Source organism: Equus caballus, chromosome 14 (assembly GCF_041296265.1).
Source record: "Equus caballus isolate H_3958 breed thoroughbred chromosome 14, TB-T2T, whole genome shotgun sequence".
In the NCBI taxonomy this organism is placed as follows: domain Eukaryota; kingdom Metazoa; phylum Chordata; class Mammalia; order Perissodactyla; family Equidae; genus Equus; species Equus caballus.
This window is the reverse complement of record NC_091697.1, coordinates 16169987-16186916: the sequence shown is the minus strand read 5'-3', so window position 1 is coordinate 16186916 and position 16930 is coordinate 16169987. Positions and strand designations below refer to the sequence as shown.

Sequence of the window (16930 nt, the reverse complement as noted above, 5' to 3'; positions counted from 1 at the left end):
TCAATAGATAAAATGTCCCTTCCTGGTTGCAAAAGGCGGGGCGAAGGGTGGAATGGGGAGCGACTGCTTAATTTGTACAGGGTTTCCTTTACGATGATGAAATCTTCTGGTATAGACAGCAGTGATGATTGCACAACACTGGGAATGTCCTAAACCCCACTGATTTGTGGGTGATTCACCTTTTCACAGTGAATTTTACGTGATGCAAATTTTACCTTAATTTAAGAAAACAATACAGAGTTCATTATCTCCCACAACAGAGTGTCAAGAGCCCCTGTGGCTCAAGGATGAAAGGGCTCTATCAACAACATCATGACTACTCCAGGAGTGGTAGATTTTAATTTTCTCTCATAGTGAGAGTGTTCTGTCCATTGTCACAAGACTATTCCATTCTTGGCCCCAAATGTCCAAAGACAGTGAGAGAAAATATGCCCTGTCATACCCCTTTCCACTATACAGGACTTTCCTTCCCGAAGCCCCAAGGGAACTTTCTGGGTCAGGGTTGCAATCCAGCCCATGACTAAGCTACACTTTGAGCAGTGACAGGTTTGTTTTCAATTCCTTCCCCACTGTTCTCAGGTGAGAGGAAAAGGTCATGTCGCCTGAGTCCATGAGATGGGAAACACCCAAACCAAACTTCGGTTCTAGCAAGGAGAATGCCTGAGAGTGGGGAGTTGGGAAAAGAATGGTGGCTTTGTAAGGAGGCGCCTTCCATCTGTCATTTGAAAGCACTCTCCACTTTTCAATCTTTCCTGTCTGCTAGCTTCACCCAGTCCTGAACAAAACCCAACTTAGAAAAGGTGCTGCAGAGCACACGTTCTTTGATGAAAAAGAAACCCTGTGACGTGATAGTATATGCTGAACACTGAATATTCCTGCTGGTATTGGGCTCCTGGCCAGAATGTGAGACTTTGGGCCCAATAGTCTATGTGATGAAGACTTGGTCATCAGCAAAGAGGTGATAGGATGGCCTGTTGGATGCAAAGCAGTATGCCATCTTCTCCAGACTAGATTGATGGATTGTAAAGGCATCAGAGCAGAACCCACATATGAGACGAAGCGTTCGCTCACCGAACGCTGCACCCAGTTCACCTTTGGAAGGCGACGCCTTGACTTCCTCCCGTGTCATGCTGCTCACCTATATTCAGAGCCAATGCCTAGAAAGAGCAGGTTTGTGCATGTTATTCTCTTTATTTGAGTATATGCACCCAGGCAGCGGTTGTGTGAGTGCAATGAATGAAGTGGATGGATATATCAGGCATCCTGAGCCTCCTGTACGCATGATAAGAGCACTTCTTATGTATGGATGCACTGCCAAGACAAGTAGACTGCAGATGTCTACTCTCTCGGGAGACCCCACTTACATTTTCTCTTGGTTACTTTATTTGCATACCATCTGGTTATCAAACTCCATTCTGCTTAGCATCACAAAGCATTCACCACTATTTCCCTTAACTTTCCCATAGTTGAAAAGTCCCAGGTCATTTTGTAGTTGATTTATAAAATCATAATGCTTTGTGTACTTAATATGTTGCTAATTTTCTGACAAAGCAGTGCCATACCTGAATCAGAAGCCCAGAACTGGGTTAATCCAGATCTGCATTTCATAGCATGCTCTCATAGTTTGTGTCTGCCAGGACCACATTGATTTTTTCATGGAGGGACATTTAGTAGTGTGTCTACTTTGCACCTTCTTAGCTTCTCTTTCCTGGAACCTAGAATCTTCTATCCAGCCAGGTAAGAGAGCATAGTCAAATAGGTTTGGCCACATAATGGCTCAGTATCGTGGCCACATACATATCTGCTTGGAAAGAATTTTTGGATGAAGTGTTTAAATAAGAGAAAACCAAGGTATGTTGCCAGTAATATATGCAACAAAAGCGATAAAATAATTTGGTAAAATTGCCTTGTCTCTGTAAATAGTTCAGAAGAGAAGAAAGAAAGAGGGAACATAATCCTGGTAACTCATAATTAGCTGTGTAGATAATATCAAGCCAGGTGGACCTTGGGGAGAGCATAGGGATGTAATAGAAGGTAAAAATATGCTCTCTTCTCAGGAGAGAAGTAGAGATAGCCTCTTGGAGCTGCTAGTAGTGTAGAAAATGATGAACAGTGATACTCTCTTTTTCCTGCCACTCACCCAAATCCGTGAGTCACCAGAGCTGCAGTTCAGGATTCAGGAAGATTCCACAAGAAGGAAGGCCTCTTTGCTGTTTTCCTTGTGTTTTCGTTTTGCAGAGAGAGGTTTGCAATCAGGCGGGTATAGATGTTACTAATCATCCTGTGAGAGCTCCACCTCTTCCCTATATAAAGAAGTCTAAACAAAAATATTTATAATTAAGTTGTCTAACTTTTAAAACGGAGAGAGACTTCTGAAAGTAGCAACAGAAAAGTGACTCTACGCATACAAAGAAACATCAACAAGCCGACAAGTAGGTTTTTCAAAAGAAACTTTGAGATCAGGAATAATTGATATAATCAAAGCTGAACACATGATGGAAAGTATATCATACACAGAAAAACCGTCTGAACAGCAATTTTTCCAAAGATATATAGAGGGTCAACAGACACATGAAAAGATGTTAAACATCACCAATTATTAGAGAAATGCAAATCAGAACCTCAATAAGATATCACCTCACACCCACCCGAATGACTATAATTAACAAACAGGAAACAAGTGTGGGAGAGGATGTGGAGAGAAGGGAATCTTCATACACTGCTGCTGAGAATGTAAACTTGTGCAGCCACTATGGAAAACAGTATAGAGATTTCTCAAAAAATTAAAAAGAGAACTACCATATGATTCAACGATTCCACTTCTGAGTATTTATCCAAAAAAATGTGAAAACATGAATGTGAAAAGATATTTGCACTTCTATGTTCATTCTAGTATTATTCACAATAGGTAAGACTTGGAAATAACCTAAGTGCCCATCAAGGGATGAGTAGATAAAGAAGATGTGGTCTATCTATCTATCTATCTATCTATACACCATGGACAACTACTCAGCAATAAGAAAACATAAAATCTTGCCATTTGTGACAAAATGGATGGAGCTTGAGATCCATGGAAGGACACTCCGGGGGGTGAGGACATGTGCATGGGCCAGGACGGTGTTGACAGTGTGTGTGGACCTATGGGCCATGGGGTTTATCAGTGGCAGAAGAACTGTGCTTTGCAAACAGCCACATAGGTGACCAGGCCCACCTTCCAAAACCTGAACAATTGGGTGCTCCTGTGCCTGGGCCCAGCCTTACACATCTACAATCCTGAGAGAGCTGACAACAGCCTTGCAGGCCCAAGGCCCACAGCAACTGTAAACCCCTGAGCCTAGCAACCAGGTATGCTGGGGGCATACTAACATAGCAGAAAAACTGCAACAGGAATGTGCTATTAGATCTTGTAGCCAACTGTGCTGGGGCTCCTCAAACCCAATAAACTGACTGAAGGGTCCGTATCAGCCACATACATCTGAGCATTACAACCAGCTGGGCAAGGGAGACAACCCAGATGCCCTGGGAATCTGCAGCAAAAGCAACCCTGCCACAACACAAGGACATACGTAGTCCACATAGGGGAAACCCCTGGAACGTTTGGAACTGGCAATGAGAGGGAAGGATACGGTTGGGCCTCCAAAGGTGCCTCTCACATAAGACCACTTCTCCAAGATGAGGAGACATAACTGATCCATCTAATACATAGACATAGACACAGAGAAAGAGGCAAAATGAGGAGGAATATGTTACAAGCAAGGAAACAGGACAAAACCCCAGAAAAACAACTAAATGAAACAGAAATAAACAATGTCCCTGACAGAGACTTCAAACAAAAAGTCTTAAGGATGCTCCCTAATCTTGGGAGAAGAATGGATGAAGGTAGTGAGATCATCAACAAAGAATTGGAAAATATAAAAAAGAGCCAATCTAAAATAACAAATACAATACTGGAAAAGAAAAATTCACTAGCGGGACTCAGCAGAAAACATGAATGCCCATAAGTGTATATTGTATCGTCTTGTATTAAGTCTCTAATTCTATCGTTTCTAAATGTCAGACTTTGGTTGTGGTTGTTTTCTTTCTGATCCATTTCCTCCAATTTATCTTTAAAAGCTTTCATTGAATCTATTATATTAATTATTGTATCTTTAATTTTTAGAACTCCTTTATTGTCATCTGACATTTCCTCTTATATTACTCGATAATTGTACTGTGGATTTAACTTCTCATATTTCTCTGAATGTGAAATTATTTTGTAAATATTTCTCGCATTTTTGCCAATCGTTTTTTAACTCAGTATGTGTGCCTGTGCGTCTGTGTTTGTGTGTATCTTCTTCTTTGATTTGGAGACTTCCTCAATTGTCTCATGACCTTTGGTCTTACAGCAGTATTATAAGACTGAAGACCTAGAGCCCCTTTTTGAGCACAGCATGCCGACCTTGCTCACTTATGGTATTCTCTTTGAAAGAGAATTCCCCTGAAGAAGATTCTCAGGATGCCATCTCCCCTTCTCCATTTAAGTGATTGAATTTTTCTCAAAATTCTTTCCTCCAAAAGGTCTTGAACTCTTTCATCCCTGATTCCCCTCCTTTACTCTCATCCACACTTTCTTTAAATGATAACATTTATCTTTTTATTATCATGTTAGTTGAGTTTTATGGTGGAGAGGTGATAAATAGATATGTTTATACTCCCACACTCATTTACATATAGAAAGAGCTTTAAATACATAAAAATAAAAGGGAAAAAATGAATAAGAAAAGATTCCATAAAGAAATGTACAATGCTATATGAGCATTGGGAAGCAGATGGACAGAATTCGTATCTTTTGGGAGACCTTGAGTAGAGTCATGGAGGCTACAATGAAACTGGAGTATAGATTCATAAGAAAAGGGCCTATTTTAACTTGAGCAGTTGGAGGTTGAGTGAGGAGGCAGACGAAAATTGCTTTGCATGAATGGTGTTTGGCAATAAAGATTCATTGTAGATTTCTTAAAGGAAGAAGCAAATAATGAAATGATGTCTAAGCAGCTTGATTTGGCAAACTTCTTGAGGAGAATTCAAAAAATGTGTTTAGGTCTGCAACGTGAGCTGATAGGCTGCTGCAGTCTGAGAGGTATAAGGGCTTCACTATAAAAGAAAAACTCATTCCCTGAAGGTCATAAAAATGTATTCAAATATCGGCCTATATTTTATGCATTTGCATTGAATTTTTTTCATATACATTTAAAGTATAAGGTCTCGAATTAGTAATGCTGGAATTATGTTGGGGAATATATCTACATCCTAATAAAGTCATTAGAGAAATACAGTTTTTCTTACATTGCAGATGTCTATAAAATATTTTGGCCACAGATGTTTGTCTCATCAAGCTTTTATCTGTGAGGCAAAAACTGTAGGTTTTTTTTTCAAAATAGGTAATTCTGTTCTTCATTTAAGAGCTGCAATTTTTCATGAATAAATCATAGTATGACTAAAATTATAAATTAACAATGCCTTATTACTCTATACTAACAATATTGTGTCTGTCTTTAGGAAAAAATTAATGAAAACCCCTTGGAAAATGGTCAATTATTGAGGTTATTCACCATCAAGAATTGGCCTGTTCTTCCTTTTCATTGTTCTCATTTTCATGATGGCTCTGTTTGGCAATCTGTCCATGATCCTCCTGGACACCCATCTCCACACACCCATGTATTTCCTACTTAGATGGCATTCTTTCATGGCCCTAACTACATCTCCACTATTGTCCTCAAAATGGCTTCTAATCTTCTGTTTGGAAATCAGTATACTCTTTCATTGGGTATTACGTTCAGAGCTTCTTCTTGGCTTTAGCAAGAACATAAGGCTTACTATTTGCCTCTATGTTCTATGATTGTTATATGGCTGTTCGCTCTCTTCTCTACTATGCTATTCATACAAGCAAAAGAGTGTGTATGCTGATGTTAATAGGATCCTGAATAATGGTCTCTATCAAGTCTTGTGCCCACATTGTATTTGCCCTCCATTTCTCTTATGGCTGATCTAGAGCCATCAATCATTTCTTCTGTGATGTCCCAGCCATGTTGACTATGGCCTATATGGAAACCTGGCTCTATGAGTATACAATGTTTGAGTCCCACCCTCTTCCTTGTGTTGCCTTTTTTTCTTTTTTCTTGAGGAAGATTAGCCCTGAGCTAACTGCTGCCAATCCTTCTCTTTCTTCTGAGAAACACTGGCTCTGAGCTAACATCTGTGCCCATCTTCCTCTACTTTATATGTGGGACTCCTACCACAACATGGCTTGCCAAGAGGTGCCATGTCCACACCCGGGATCTGAATTGGCAATCCCCAGGCCGCCAAAGTGGAATATGTGCACTTAACCGCTGGGCCACCTGGCCGGCCCCTGTGGTACATTTTATTGGTACTGTGTGTTCCTATGTCTGGGTTCGCCTGGATCTCTATCACATGTAACTAGCAGAATGGAGAAAGAAGTCTATTCAAACTGCAGCACCCACCTCACTGTGATGACTTTCTAATATGTCACTTCCTGTGCCTGAGATCCCGCCAATCTCCTACAGACGTCACTGTTCTGGCTGTCTTCCACTCCCTCCTGACCCCAAGGCTCAACCCTGTCATCTACAGCCTGAAAATCAAAGAGGTGATGGGGCCCTGAGAAGAGTGATTTAGAGAATCCACTCAGTGAAAAGGTAGACAAACCATCTGTCTTAGTCCCCAAGTCTCAGTTACACATCTTTTCAGCTGTGTCCAGTCATGAAGAAAACTGATATTCCATGTCTAGAGTGAAGGAACTAAAATTAATCTAGAAGATTCAAAAAATTAAGGTTTCACATGTTAATTGTATGTTTTAAGGCATAATTTTTGTTTTTCTTTGTGAACCTCTTTTTTCAGCAATATAAAGGAATGGATTTTCCTCTAACTCATGAGCAAAGGGGCTTAACTAACATGTATAAATGAAAATGGAAAATGCATAAACATGATGCCATTCAGCATACCAGTTCTACAATTCTTTATCTCTCAAAATTAGTAAATCAAGACCAAAGAACAATAAATGACTTAGGATGGACCCGCTCTAATTGGAACCAAATATTTTACTTATTTGTATAATAATTTACATTTTTTCAACCTTATTGAATGTAACTTACTAATAAAATTGTATTGTTTTAAGTTGTGCAGTAGGATGATTCGATATACATATACATTGTGAAACCATCACCACAATCAAGCTAATTGACATGTCCACAACCTTACATAGTTAATTTTTTGTTGTTGAGAATAGTTAAGACCTAGTTTCTCAGCAAATTTCAGGTACATAATTCAGCACTATTAACTACAGTTGCCCTATTCTACATTAGAGCTCCAGAACTTTTTATCCTGCATATCTGAAGTTGTGTATCCTTTCACTAAAATTTCCCCATTTCCCCCACAGTCCATCCTCTGGTAAATACCATTTTACCCTCTGCTTCTAAGAGTTTGACTTTTTTATATTTCACATATAAGTGAGAACATGCAGTATTTTTCTTCCTGTGTCTTCCTTATATCACTTAGCGTAACATCTTTCAGGTTCATCCATGGTGTCACAGTGAGTGACAAGATTTCCTTCTTTTCTAAGGCTGAATAATATTTCATTGTATTTATATTTACCACATTTCCTTTATCCATTCATCCATCCATAACCACTTAGATTGTTTCCATGTCGTGGTTGTTATGAATAATGGTACAATGAACATGGGCATGCAGATACCTCTTCAAGACAACGACTTCATTACCTTTGGAGATACACAAAAAAGTGAAATTTCTGGGTCATATGGTGGGTCTATTTTTAATTTTTTGAGGAGCCTTAACTGATTTTCATAATGACTGTGTCAATTTGCATTCCATCAACAGTGGGAGAGATTTGAATAGATGATATAATTTTTGACATTTTATATGCATGTCAATTAATCATTTACTAGAACACTAAATTATTAGAAGTTTGACTTGTAGAATAGTAATTGGCTATAACTTGCTTCTCTCCAAATTTAAGTTAAGTGGAATTATTTCTTCACAAGGAACAGGGTGAAAATGTCATAATAATGTGAAAAAACGTGATAGTTGCTTGTTGTTGAAAGATTTACTTCATCCAACTTAACTACATGCTTCTAGAATCTGGGGAAATTTGAAAAATATTTAAAAACATACAAAAATATTAAAAAGACAATTGTTGCTTAAGACCAGTGACCAAACACTTACTAAGCACTTCACACATTGTGAGGGACATTAAGACATATTTCAGACTAAATGGTGAGCCAATGACAATTGCAAGTTAGCATAAGCCTTTTGTTCTTGCATTACAATAAACCATTCAGTCGTAAAATTTTCTAAATGTTTCTACTTGAACATTTTTAAGATCTCTTCTTAAATTCCTGTTATCACTGCCTTACTCTAGGTCCTCCTCTCTTTACTGGAATATTTCCTAGCAAGATTTTCTAACTGAATTAAAATGGAGTTTGGAATTGAATATTATTAGCTAGGGTTCTTAAGTGGAAAAAGAGAAATAAATTCAGCCCTATATAAACTGATACTATAACACTAAAAAGGATTGAAAGACTTATAGAATCTTCAGAAATAGAGGTGAATCTTGTCTGAAGACTGCAAACATGAAGAATGTCCAATATGAGCCTGAGGGTGAGTCCTGTGATGATATCTCTGTTGCCCCATCTGGGTGCCATTGACAGCCTCAGAAACATGTGACGAGCTCCTCTAGAAACTTCATGAGTTTATTTCTATTGCATCCATATTCCCTTAGAGGTTGTGCACTTGCCCTGGTTCTTTGAATGACACACTCCCAAGTTAAATCCTGCAGATAAAGAATCTAATGCATAGTGTGGAAATATGTCTTGGCCATAGCTGCACATCAAGTAAGGAAGCAAGCATTTAGGTTCTATCATAGATATGGAAATGTTTGCTTTGTAAGACATCTCAAATGAGCTCAGATAAAAAATGATGATAGATGATTTCTAGACTTTCTGCTTAACCAGAAGTCCTGTGGCCCTTCATTTATCTATTTACAGGAGCCCGTCACAAGTGAGATATAGGGATATGTGAGGAGTTTGTCTCAGTTAAAATGCCTGGGGAAATAAATATGAGAGATTGGAAAAATAGAAAGGATTTGATCTCTACTTCCTGATTAATTCACAAAGACTTCCTATGACTCTATTTGGGTAGACACAGTGAATGGTCACAGAGAGATAGCACCTATCATGAAGTTCGTGACATTAATATGTGAATATTGGTGCCTCTAAAGACTGGTGATCTAATGTGCCTCAGAACTGTGTAGAAAGGCCATATCTACATTTCAGTAGTGAATGTAATATGGTGGCAACAATACAGGAAGCTCTCTTACTTTCTTTGGTATCTCAAAGCTCTGCATCTTTCAAATTTTCCAGAATGGTGTCTTCTTGGGGAGGGTCCCAATAGCCATTCTCATAAGCTAAGAGAATCTAGAATTGATTGTGTTATTATGACTGCAGTCTCCCAGCACAAGTCTGTTTTTCTTCTATCTCCCTTTATATCCTGACCGGCTTGAATTTCTTCTAGAATTTCTTAGCTACAATATATATTGATCATGTTAATCTCCTTAGTATAGTAAGTAATTATCTCCTTTAGCTTGTAAACCCCCTCATTTGCAGCATCATACAGTACAACACCCTACCTAAAACTTTATCTTCTCTTCATGCTAAATTGAATGGAGTTCTCTGAAATGTTTTGACAAGTCAGAATTGTATCAGGGATACAACGGTCTGTATCTTCAATATATTATCCACAATCCTCACAGAAAGTTCTTTGACTGGATAATTCATATTTCTCACTGATCTCAAGTATCAGATCAGGAGTCATTTACACAAGGAAGCTGTATCTTCCCTCTCTGCTTGCATAGATGCCAATATCCTACAAATAAAACATGCCATCATCATATTGTAATAATCTTTTCCAATGTCATTCCATGGACCATTAACTGTTATTTTTCTTCTTTAAAAAAATTCTTAAAATATGATTTACAAGCACTTGGTAGATTTTCACAAATAGGAACCACTGTAACAGGCGTCCCTACTGGGGAGCAGACATGTCCAGAACCTCACCAGCTACCCCTGTGCTCTCTTTCATTATCTATCACTCAAAAAGTAGTCTATTTTACAACTTCTGATTGCATAGATTAATTTTGTCATGTAAATGTTTTATTCATATATCATGTGCCTTTTTGTATCTGTCTTATTTTCCTTCACATTATGTCTGTTAAATTCATTCCAGTCATTTGTACATTTGTAGATCATTAATTCACGTTGCTACCAAATACTCCATTTGGTAACTATCCTCTATTTACTTACTCAGATTTGTTAACAGACATATGTGAATATTGTAGGATTTAACTATTACAAATGTTGTTGCTATGAATATTTTGTACATGTCCTTTGGAGACTTTATTAAAAAATTCTGTTGGAAAAGACCTAGGAGTGGAAGTTCTCAGTCATTGGACATGCTTACGTTCACCTTTTTTTCATCAGCTTTATTAAAGTGCAATTGGCAAATAAAAATTGTATATATTTATGATGTGCAACATGATTTGATATATATGAACCATTAACTGTTAACCATGAATGGCTTGCTTTTTTCTTTTCCATACGCCCAGATCTTGCTTACTGAGTATTTGTTCTACCTTCAAAATATTTGCACATCAAAGCATGTCTCAGTCATTCTTAGCCCAATGCATTTCCACATAATTACTGGAATTAGTTTATAAAATTTCCACCAAAAAATTGGGATTTTGAATGAGATTTCATACCGTTTGGATGATAATTTGTGGAAAGAAAAATCTTTTCCAAGTTGACTCGTTTTATTAAAAAAGCATATCTCACCATATATATGTCAATTTATAAAGGCTTGAAACATCCATATTCTATTAAATTAGTATAGAAATTTTTTCTTTTATAATTTTGTAGATATTTTCAAACAATTTTATGAAAATATTTGTCATCTGAATCTTGCATTTTTCAGAATGGGGCTTCATTTTCAAAATATATAAACGTGATTATTCATGTAAGAGCTGTGTGATTTTATGAATAATTTAACTGGACTGAATACAGAAATATAAAAAAAAAAAAGCTGAGGAGTTTATTTAAGTTTCACACTCTTCTTTCTTCTCTTAATATAAACCAGATGCCATGGTAAAAGAAAAGTATAGAGAAATGTGCCAAACAGAAATTCTAGAACTGAAGAACACAATGACTGAACTGAAAAAATCACTGGAGAGTGTGAACACTAGACTCAATCAAACAAAAGACAGAGTCAGTGAGCTCAAGACAGGTCATCTGAAATTACCCAGTCAGCAGAACAAAAATAAAAAAGAGTGAAAAAGGGCTACAGAACTCACAGGATTCCACAAGTACACCAACATATGCATTGTGGGAATCCGAGAAGGAGCAGATGAAGAGAAAGGGGCAGAAAGCTTATTTAAAGAAATAATGACAAAAAACTTTCCAAATCTGAGGGAAAAGAACATCCAGATCCATGAAGCCCAAAGAACTCAAAACAGAATGAACATACAGAAGTCTTCACTGAGACACATTATAATCAAAACTTCAAATATTTTTAAAAGATTTTTAAACAATTTTAACCAGGCCAATATTATTCCTTCCCAAGTAAAAGATGTAATTGACTTGGTTACTAGAAATCATAAGAAATATAAGAACAATTAGACTATTTTCTTCAATAGCATTGTTTTATTAAATGTTTTGCAAATATAAATGTATCAATGAGTATTATTATTTTCCTTATTAAGTTGAACTGTTTATAGTTTAATGGGTGTTTCCAACAGAAGGGAAATAATTGGAAAATATGTAGTAACTAAAATAGAGATAACTCACATATGTGTGATACATTAAGAAGTTTTATGTATACAATTTTATTAAACTAAATTTCATTTAATTTAATAAATTTGTAGGCCAATATAATCAAAAATGGGAAATAATATATGCAGACACATCTTTACTGTGCACTTACTAAACAAAAATGTATGAAATATATGATCCATAAAAATTTAGAGATGTAATAATATTGGAAGAATGTGAATAAATATATTTGTTTGTTTCCCAACTGAATTGGCTCTTAACACACCTGTGGAAACATCTAAATAAATTATCACAACTCCTTCTCTTGGCTTACAGCCATCCAGGGCAACTAGTGACTTAGCTTACATCTTCCAAGCCTCAGAGAACATACCCAAGTGAATACCAAAAAAAAAAAAAAAAATGAGCATTAGACTAAATCTCCAGGTAAAGAAGCCCTAGAATCATTCTTGCTGCTGAGTTTCATTGGATGTACTTAAAATTTCAAGTATAGAGATGGAAGTTTAATATGTATGTTTGTTTGGAAAATATTCAAGGAAATTTACAGAAAATGACTTTGTTCATTTTATGACAGTTGGACCACTGCCAGCTAACCAAGCCAGTGAGTTTGTGAAAGTGTGGAGATAATTAAATGTATTAATCTTAATTGTATGTTTATCTTTACTAGCCACTTAAGAAGAACTCTTCAGCAAGTGTTTAAGAGAGCTTTATTCAGAATTAAGTACTTCTTTTTATAATAAGCAATGGATACATTCAGACATCTCATTAACCAGGGAACTCCAAAAAGAAAATTCCATTTGAATATAGTGGGTTTGAATAAGATATATAAATATTTTACCCTTAAAAATAAGAAATGGATGGGCTGCTTGAACACTTGTTCACATTTTTTTCAGATATGAGTTCTTTGTAAACCTAAAATGTGATATTATACAATTCTGAGAACTGATCTATTTGTGAACAATTGATCATGAAATGACAATAAAATATGGTAAAATTGACAGAAAGGCAGATGATGATATTGTCTATGAACTACCGTTCTGGAACTATGGTGAATAATATATGGGCCTAGATGCAACAATACCATATTCTGAAATATAATTGAAAATACTTTTGATACTCTATGATACAATATACAATAAAAGTTTATATGAATTTAAGTGATACTTCAAATGTGAGAAGAGTTTATTTGGCCATAATTGGCCCGAGATGTTTATAGAAAACATGAATTTGCAGGATAAAGAATATTCACTGAAGAGAGGATGCATTGTATCCACAGTCTGTGATGTATCTTCTGGAAACAGGGAAGACTGAAGCCAAGTCAAAAATGCTTGACAACAGTGTAGGTAATATGAATTACATTCTTCAGATGTAGAGGTGTTTTCAGTCAAGGAAATGTGATCACAAAAGTATTGATTTCATTGTTAACTGCTTTGGCAGTGTTGGTTACTGTTGCTATTGAAATCATTCAGGATTTAAAGTGATCAGTTTAGAAAATGAGTGATGTAATCTATGTAAGAGTTAGTTAAGAAATAAAAGATCTGACATGCAGTTTGATGTTGAGCGAGTGGCTGCACGTTTTCCATGCTGTTCAGGAGGAATTGTAGAGTATGAAATGGACAACAGAAAGCGGTTTTGCAGCTGATTCATAAATGCACTTTCTAGATGGGAAGTGAGATGAGGGTCACGGGAAGAGGTAGGGCCTAATCACATTGGAGTGTGCTTTGGATGTGCTCAAGTGAAACTTGAAAAATGAACCTAACACTTAAGGGTCCAAATACTCAATAAGGATTGTAATGCTCAGCCTTTCTTACTTCCTGCTGTATGATTATATTTTTTTCCCATGAAAGAAGAGTGGTTACGTGGCACCCATGGTAATCTTAATGTTGCTTCCTACTTGCTCTTTTACTCTGCATGATTCTATTCTTTTTAAATTTTAATTTTTAAATTAATTTTCTGTTGTTGAGTTGTAGGAGTTATTTACATATTCCCTGTATCAATCCCTTACCTGATATATACTTTGCAAATATTTTTCCATTCTGTGGGGTGCTGATTTACTCTGCTGATAAACTTCTTTGAGTCACAGGAGTTTTCAATTTTGATGAAGTCCAGTTTATCTATATTTTTATTCTTGTACATGCTTTGGTGTCATATTCAATAAAGCACAGCTAAGTCCAATATCACGAAATGTTTTCTCTATGTTTTCTTCTAAGAGTTTATAGTTTTAGCTCTACTTAGCTCTCCCACCCATTTAGTTTTTTGTGTATAGTGTAAAGTAATGGTGCAATTTCATTATGTGCATCTAGATATTCAGTTTTATCATCACCATTTGTTGAAAAGCCATCCCCATTGAATGGTTTTGAGATCCTTGTTAAAAATCATTTGACCATACATGTGAGGGTTTTTTTTTTTTCTGGTATCTCTATTTTATTGGTTTATGCTTGTCTTTATGCCAATACTACACTATTTTTTTCATAATAGCTTTTCAGTAAGTTTTGAATCAGAAAAAATGACTTCAATTCTTTTTTATGATCGTTTTGGCTATTCGGAGTAGCTTGAGATTTCATATGAATTTTAGCATGTATTTTTCCACTTCTGCAGATAATCTCATTGGGATTATGATGGGCATTTCAGTGAACTTGAAGTTGCTTATGGTAGTATTGGCATCTTAATGATATTATTTTTCCAATCCATGAACACAGGATGCATTTCTATTTATTTGTCTCTTCTTCAATTTCTTTCAGGATATTTTGTGATTTTCAGTGCACACATTTTTTGCTTTCCTTGTAAGTTTATTTCTAAGTATTTTATTCTTTTTGATGATATTATCAATGAAATTGTTTTCTTATATTCTTCTTAGGATTGTACATTATTAGTGTATGGAAATACAACTGATTTTGTATCTTGCAACTTTGCTGAACTTATGAGTTCTAACAGATTTTTGTCTGTGGACAGTTTAGAATGGAAACCTTCCCACTCTACATACCACAACTTCCACCTCTTTTTCTGTTTCCCATACTTTGAACATGGTCACATCCTACTTTGGGTCTGTGGGGGCAAGGTTGACTGCATTGTTTCATTATCCAGTATATATTACTAAAATAAAAAACCATAAACTATAGTAAAATCTAATGATAATTTAGTTACTATTTATATATATAGTTCTCTTCATTATTATGAGTATTTACTCTGTCGAAGGCATTTTTCAGGTCATAAATTTATCAGCAATATTGACAATTTTCAGAAAGTGTTTTCAAGAAGACATTTAGAATTTTCAAGAAAATATCTTTCAATAAAATATTTCTCATTTACTTTTGTGTGTTCTGTTCATGGTGTTTGAATATGGTGGATCATATATATCAATTCTGTAAAATGTTTCTTTGATAATATTAACTCCATTATTATTTGGCAATATGCATTTCTAGGAATAACAACAAGCATACACTGGTTTCCCTACTTTAATTCTCCAGTTCTCCTAACTTTTCAAAATGACGATCTTTTTATGTTGCTGTTGCTATTGTTTTCTTTTAAATCCAGTAGATTTTTCACTTTGTCTTTGAAACTTTCACTTAATCACTTTATTGATTATTATATATTTTAATTTGTAAAACTCTATCTTATCTGACAGGTTTTAAATAAATCTAATAATATATTGTGGAACAATAATGTTTCATACTTCTTTGAAGATATGAATACTAATTTTTAAAAGTGTATTATTTTTATGCATTTTCCCAATGATGTAGAACTCACTTTATATTTGTTTGGGGCGTGTGTGAATATGTATTTGTGTGCGCATGTGTGCACATTAGTGCATCTTCCTCTTTCATGTTGGGAACTTCCTTAAAAGTCTGGGAACATTGGGCTCTAAAATAATATTTAAGACTAAAACATCACACACTGTGTGGAGCTTGTTCACTTACGACGTCTCTGGAGGAGAATCCTCCTCCTACCTTCATGAAGACTCTCAGGGTGGCTTGTCCTTTTTTTCCATTTACATAACTGACCATTTCTCTAGCCAAATTCCTTCTTTCAAAGAGTTCTGAACTACTTCATTTCTCATTGTGCCTTTTTCTTACCTGATGTCGTTTAATTTATAACACATCTATTTCTTTATCATCATAATATTTGGGCTTTGAAAGAGAGAAATGATAAGTATATATGCTTAAATTCACACACTTATCTAAAAGTGGCGGTAATTTTTAATACAAAAAAACAAAATGGAAAAATGAATGAGTAAGAGAAAGTGTCATAAAGCAATGTATAATGTTATAAATGTGCTAGCAAAGCAGAAAGACAGAAAACTCGCTATTTGGGAAATCTTGATCAGAGTCATGAACGCTACAATAAGTGTGTGTAGATGGTCAAGTAAAGGGTTTTCTTTAACTGCAGCATTCAGAACCTGAGTGAGGAGGCAGAAGAGGATGACTTTTTGTAAGTGGAACTTGACAATAAGGATTCATACTATATTTCAGAACAAATGAAACAAATGATAATACCTGACTTCAGGAAAACTTGATTTGACGTTATTGTGAAAAGAAGATTTAAGAAAGAAAGCTCCTCAAACATGAGCTGATAGGCTACTGCAATTTTAGAGGTACGTTTTGGGGCAAAATATGACAGGAAAATCATCCGTTAAGGGTGATAGACATTTATTGATACTAGAACTCCATGAAGTATTGGTTTACATAAATTTTATAGGCAGGCATTTTGAATACAGCATATATTTTAAGGATACCTCAGTTTGTGTAGGGCAGTAAAACATATTTATCCTAATTAAGTCAAAACAGAAATCTTGTTTTTAAAATAATTTTAGCATCTTCTTACAAAATATTTTGGCCAAAAATGTTCACATATTCACATTTTAGTCTCTGGATCAGAAAATGAGGTTTATTTTTCCCAAAATAGATAAGTTCAGTTCTTCCTTTAAGAGTTATAAAATTTTAAATAATACGCATTCTAAAATAGTAAGTTAAAAAGAACTTATAGTTTTATACTTAACTCACTTACTCTTGTGTCTGCCTCTAGGAAAAATCATATTAATGACCTAA

The 16930-nt window shown here is 35.6% G+C and overlaps 1 pseudogene; it reads left to right on the top strand.

Moving 5' to 3' along the window:
- OR2CC3P (olfactory receptor family 2 subfamily CC member 3, pseudogene) lies at positions 5560-6224 on the top strand (annotated as a pseudogene).